The 6,453-nt window shown below is 37.7% G+C and overlaps 1 long non-coding RNA gene across 1 annotated transcript in view; it reads right to left on the bottom strand.

The window, feature by feature from the left end:
* Nucleotides 1-1,563: 1,563 nt before the first annotated feature.
* Nucleotides 1,564-6,453, bottom strand: part of LOC309832359 — a 51,651-nt gene continuing 46,761 nt past the window's right edge. Inside the window, exon 3 of the long non-coding RNA XR_014297680.1 lies at nt 1,564-1,773. This is a non-coding gene — a long non-coding RNA (uncharacterized lncRNA). The remainder of the gene's footprint in view (nt 1,774-6,453) is intronic.

Here is a 6,453-nt window from a genome sequence, read left to right as displayed (position 1 = left end):
CTGTTTATATGGTTGCTAACATTGACTATCATGAGATTTTGGTTAGACATAATCTGTAAGTTTGCTTAATACCAGCCTCATTTTATGGATAAAATGTCCCTATATTTTTAAAAGTCTGGACTTCCCTGGTGGTCCAGAAGTTTAGACTCCACGTTCCCAATGTAGGGGGCCCAGGTTTGATCCATGGTCAGGGAACTAGATCCCGCATGCCTGCACCTAAAGATCCCACACGCTGCAACGAAGATGCCGTGTGTCGCAACGAGGATCCCTCGTGCTGCAACTAAGACTAGGCACAGCCAAATAAATTTTAAAAAAGGTCTGCATTTGCTGATTAAAATTGGCTTCCATTTTTCTTTTTATTGATCTTCATTAGCTTGTTTTGATCAGTACATGTTTAATTGGTATGAGTGGCAGCTGTGATTTTCATAGGTACTGTGGAAAGAAGTTAGACACACAATAATAATGCTGTTTGATTCTACCTATGTGACATTCTAGAAAACACAAACTAATATATGGTGACAGAGAGATCAGTGGTCTCATGGGGCCAAGAGTAAAGGTAGGGAGGGATTGCAAAGGACAAAGGAAACTTTTGGATATAATGGGAGCGTTCTGAATCTTGATTGTGGGGGTGGTTACAGGGTTTACACATTTGTCAAAACATAACAAATAGTATCATTTGAATGAGTACAGTTTGTTGTATTTAATTGTATCTTAAACTTGATAAAAATGTACTGTAGAATACTATAATAAGGATATGCTTAAATAATGTTTTCTTAACAGCTAGAAGCACAGTTGGAAAAGAATCATCTTCGACATATTGCATGAGATGAAACTAAGCCTTCATCCTCAGATTAAAAGCATCTCCTTTAAAATACCTTCATTTTAAAGCCCATCCATTATTCTGGAGATACCAGGGTGTCTAATAGGCTTGCTGGCAGCCATTCTATTCTATTTGGGAGTTAAGACTGAAGTGAGCAAATAATGCCTGGGTTTTCAGAGGTGATCGTTGTGGATGAACATGTTATCTCCTGTAGTAATCAGTCCTGTCTGAGGTTTAACCCGATTCAAGCAATGCCCCTTCCCCCTCCTTGCCCAGGTGAGCAGTTTCTCCATGTCAGCTGTTCAATGGATCAGGCTGAGTTGGGGTAAGGTGTCAGACAATTCCAGTGGGATTGGAACTCCTGACATTATAAAGCAAGAGGGCTCACAATCTCAAAAAACAACATCAAATAAAATACCACATATACTCACACACAAATGTGATGTTCAGCATCCCCAAACTAACACTTGTTTATAAATACAAGTGTCCCAAATGTTTAAAGACAAGTCATGCTCTCTTTTTAAACACCTTTACGTTTTAAATATGTTTTAAAGTTCATTTTGAGGTACAATATACGTACAGCAAAATGCAAAAATAGAATTGTTGCAGAACCAAACTTGGGTCTGCTCGCCCATGTGCAGTAAAGCCAATTTACCGACACTGGGTTGTGGTGAAGAAAATCACAGTGTTTATTGTAGGGCACCAAGCAAGGAGTCCAGGCAGCTAGTGCTTAAAAGACCCCAAATCCTCAAAGGCTTTCAGGGAAAGGTTTTTAAAGACAGGGTGAGGGAGGGGATTGTGAGGTGTGTGATCAGCTCGGGACAGTGATCTGATTGGTGGGTGGTGAGGTAATCAGGAATCAAAATCATCAGTTCTGGTTCCAGCTGGTCTGAGGTCTATGTGCCTGTGGTCATCATACAGTTAACTTTTTCCACCTGGTGGGTGTTCAGTATCTGCAAAACAGCACAATGGACATGGCTCAGAATATTACCTATAGCCCTTGAGGAGGAACTAAAGGCCCTTAACTTTGTTTAGTGGCTTAACTATTATTATTTGTTTTGCTTGACTGTTTTCCTTTCTGCATTTTCTCACTTCTTGATTAAATTTATTCTTTGGAACTCGGGGAAGGCCTAGGAGATCAAAGTTTTTCTATAGACAAGAGGCAGGTGGAAGACATGGGGGCAGGTGTCTGTCCTAGGAAGGCCCTATAGGACCTGTGTATTTACAGAAGTGTAGAATTTATTGATTTTTGACAAATGGAAATATTCATATAAACCATACCCCTATAGATTTAGGACTGTTTGATATGGTATAACTTTTACAATTACATTTTAACTGATTGCTCCTGGCTATAAAAGTGCATTTGGTTCCTGCCATTCTTTTGGTAGCCAACAACATGGCAAACCCTCCTATTTATTCTAAAAATGCATCCTTAAGCTGCTGAATTTTCTCAGTAGGCATTTATGTCATCTTCAATGACACTGTTTTGTTTCATTCCAAGTCCTAATTCCTTTTCTTTCTTTTTCTGGTATAACTACACCAATAGTGAACAGATGTAGTTCACCAAAGATGAAAAATGTCCATATTTTTCCAGAAATTGATCCAGTTAGTGGATCAATAACTTTTCACATTAGTTATAATATTTACTACAAGCTGTTTTTAAAGTTTTTTTTAAAGATATCATTTATCTGGCTAAGGAAACTCTTTTTTCCTATTATTAGTTTTTAAAGTTCCTTTTTTCAACCACAAATGGATATTGAATTTTATCCAATACTCTTTTCTGTATCTATTTAGATAATCCTATATAGTTTTTCTCCTTTTATATGTTAATAATGTGAGCAATGTAATCTTATTTTCTAATGTTAAATCAAATTTGTATCCTTGGGGTAAATCCAATTTGATCAAAATAGTTTACTTTTTAATTGTGGAATTTAGTTTGATAAAATATTTAATATTTTATATTACTGTTCATGAATGGTATTGGACTATAAATTTTCTATTTTATAACATCCTTAATTGGTTTTGGTATCAAGAGTATGTTATGCCCAAAAAATGAGTTGGAGGATGTTTCCTCTTTGTCTATATTCTGAAGTCATTCTTGTAGGACTGAAGTTATCAGTTTATGAAATTTGTAGTAGAATTTGTCCTTTAGTATTTAGTAAAACTTGTTACATTTTTGTTGTTTATTTTTGTTTTATAAATAAACTTTATCTTTAAAAAGTTCTTTTAAGTTGAAAATATAGTATAGAGTTGCCATAAGCTTCATACCCAGCTTCCCCTATTATTATTAACATCTTATAATAGTAAGGCATATTTGTTGCAACTAATGAACTGATATTAATACTTTATTGTTAATTAAGGTCCATAGTTTATTCAGATTATCTTAGCTTTTACCTAATGCCCTTTTTCTCTTCCATCCAGGATACCATATTTAGTCATCATGACTCCTTTGGCTGTGACAATTTCTCAGACTTTCCTTGTGACCTTGTCAGTTTGAGGAGTACTGCTTAGGCATTTTGTAGAATGTTTCTCAGGGGAAGTTGTGTGATGTTTTTTTCATGATTAGACCAGGGTTATGGGTTTGGGGGAGGAAGACCACAAGGTACAACACAGAGGTACAACGCTGTTCTAATAATGTCATAACAAGGGTACATGCTAGCCACATGATTTATTCACTGTTGACATTGATCTTCATCATCTGGCTGAGGTAGTGTTTATCAGCTGTGTTCTTTTCTTTCTTTAAAAAGTAGAAGGGTCCTTTACCTCCTTTACTACTCAAAGTGTGGACCACAGATCAGCAGCACTCACATCATCTGGTAGTTTGTTAGAATCACAGTATCTCAAATTCCATCCCAGAAAGAATGAATCAGGATCTGCTAGTTAAAAAGATTCCTAGGTGATTCATATTCTTCTCAACATTTGAAAGCACTGCTTTAAGATAATCTAGCACAGACTCCAGCAATTTTTTTTTTCTGTGAAGGGCCAAATAGTAAATATTTTCAGCTTTGTGGGCTATATAGTCTCTGTCACAATGACTCAACTCTGCCTTTGTAGCAGAAAGCAGTCATTGACAATACATAAACACATAGGTGTGTTGGCATATTTTTAAAATTTACTTATAGACACTGAAATGGAAAAAGGAAAGATGATCATACATTAGACTCAAGTGGTGGTGACGGTGGAGAATACAAAGAAAATTAGTGTATTCTGGAGATGTCAGGAAGTAAAATCAAGTGGATTTGGTGAAGGATTGGATGTGGGAGATGATGGAGAGGAGATGGTAGTTTCAAGAGTAAGTCTAAGGTTCTGGGTTACAAAACTGGAGGAAGAGCCCTGCTATTAATGGACACATGTCACTGGAAGAGGCCATCCAGGTGAGGAAGATCTTGATTTACTTATGGTCATGTTGAGTTTTAAGTGCCTTTAACATCCTTGGTTTTAACTAGTCAGTTAGCTCTGTAGGACTTGAACTTGAAAGAGAGATCAGTTAAGCAATCTGGGCTACAGCGTCTTCATCTTCTTGTAGGAATAATAAAATATTACTTACAGACCATTGTAAGAATAGAAAATATGTAGTAAAGGAATGCAAGATGCAACAGAATTCATAGTAGTAGTTGTTATAATGCACAAAAATAGCGTCAAGCTTTCTGCCACTGGCTTTTGGCTTGTTTGATTGACTAAACGTTTGCCAGCATTTTAATGGGCACTAAATTGTCCATGTGATATATTCCAGGCCATATAGTTTTGACAGGAAACCTTTGGAAGCAATAAATTGACCTCAAACCACTGCAAGTACAGGATTTTAGCCATAGTTATAAAATAATGAGTACGATTTCTTTACACAGGACTCTTTCAGACCATATCTTCAAAGCCTCCGGTTCTCAATTTTCCCTGCCCACTAGAATTATCTGGGGAGCTTCCAAGAATCCCAGTACATGGGCCAGTTAGATTATAATCCCGATACTCAGTCCTATTAAATCAGGATTTCTAGAGGGTGGCAACTAGATATTGTTATTTTTTTCAAGCCCCCAGATGGATCTGATATGCAGTCAAAATTGAAAACCACTGGTAGAGGTGACAGTCTTTGTGTGAGTCCAAGCTTGATGGCCAAGCCATCCAGGGAGACATTTAAAATTTTCTTCCATGGTTCAGGACTATGGACTATGGAACAGAATTAGTAGCTTTGAATTTTTCTTCTTTCTCTCTGTTGGGATCTAGTCATCAGGAAGAACGGAGGAACAGTTTCTTTGTTCATGCTGTTTTAGGCTGTCCCTGAAGAATCCTGCTAGACATAGCCGTTGGGGGTTGGCATTGCTCCAGACTCCAGCTAATATTTGAGGACACTCCTCTTTTCCTATATTCCTCACCTGAAGATTATGAATCAAGAGGATAAAGGTGGGAATCTGAAATCTGTGTTTTGAACAGAATGGGCAGATTCTTAAGACAAGGCAGGTTTGGGAAACAATGTCCTAACCATCGTTACTGCAAGTGTGGTACTTGGACCACCAGAAAAAGCATCACTGAGGAGGGAAACACAATCTCACGCATTCCAGGTCTATGAATCAGAATACATTTTAAGACAATCCTAAGGTAATTCATATGCCTATTAAAGTTTGAGAAGCACTGCCCTAAAACAGTGTTTCCCAAAGAGATCTTCCAGACCACCTACAACATAACAACTTGGAGTGCTAATTAACAATGGTCTACTCCAAACCTTACCAATCAGAATCTCTGGTTGGGGGAGGGGACTAGAAATCTTCATGTTTAACAAGATCAACTACTGACTCTTATGACAACAACTACAGTTTGAGAATCTTAGATCTAGAACTGGTTTAGTGAACATTTGCTCAGGCCACTCCAAGGAGCTGGACCAACATCACAGGGTAAAATGTTGTGAGTTGGGTTATTGGCTCCAATACTCAAATGTGGACTAGAGCTAGAAACAACTCACTATAGACTTTTATTTTTGTTACCATACCTACCACATATTGGTCAACATGTGTGGGCCCAGAAAGTCTTACTCATGGATCAACATGTTAAACATGCATGACTCAGAGGATGTGATCATAAAAGGAGCTTTATTTTTCTTTTCCACTGTCCCTTGAAACATGCTTGGGGATGGGGAGTGGTGAATACTTCCTCTGCCTTCAGGTGAAAATCCAGGTGACCATCATGATTTTATAGGTACAGTAATACAAACTCTGAGCTAGATAGAATATTAACATATGTTGAACTAGATTGAATATTAACATATGTTTCCTCCTTGGCTGGGGTTGGCTATAGATGGGCCACCTGCTTTTGGAGAGAAGATATGGTCTTCCTCATTTTCCCTTTTCCTTCTCTTACTCACTAGCTATGCCACTGACATCTTCTGGAATAAGCAAGGAGAGTCAAGAAGAAGAACAATGGGAGCAGACAATTATTATTTGACTGATAACTATCACAAATTCACTTTCTTTGGGCCTGGTGTAGATTTAAAGTATGGACACTTTCATAGGTTTTTGTTGGTTATCCTACTGGACTTCACTAACTCACCTCCCATGATGCGGATGACACATTCTATTCATCAAGCTGCCACTCTTCCCTCAGCCACTAGTTTTCTGGACACTCATTCAACACAGACACTCTTGGAT

The sequence above is a fragment of the Grampus griseus genome, assembly GCF_964374135.1.
Source record: "Grampus griseus genome assembly, chromosome: 14".
Lineage (NCBI taxonomy): Eukaryota > Metazoa > Chordata > Mammalia > Artiodactyla > Delphinidae > Grampus > Grampus griseus.
Note: the sequence above shows the minus strand (reverse complement) of the source record. Positions and strands in the feature narration are given on the sequence as shown.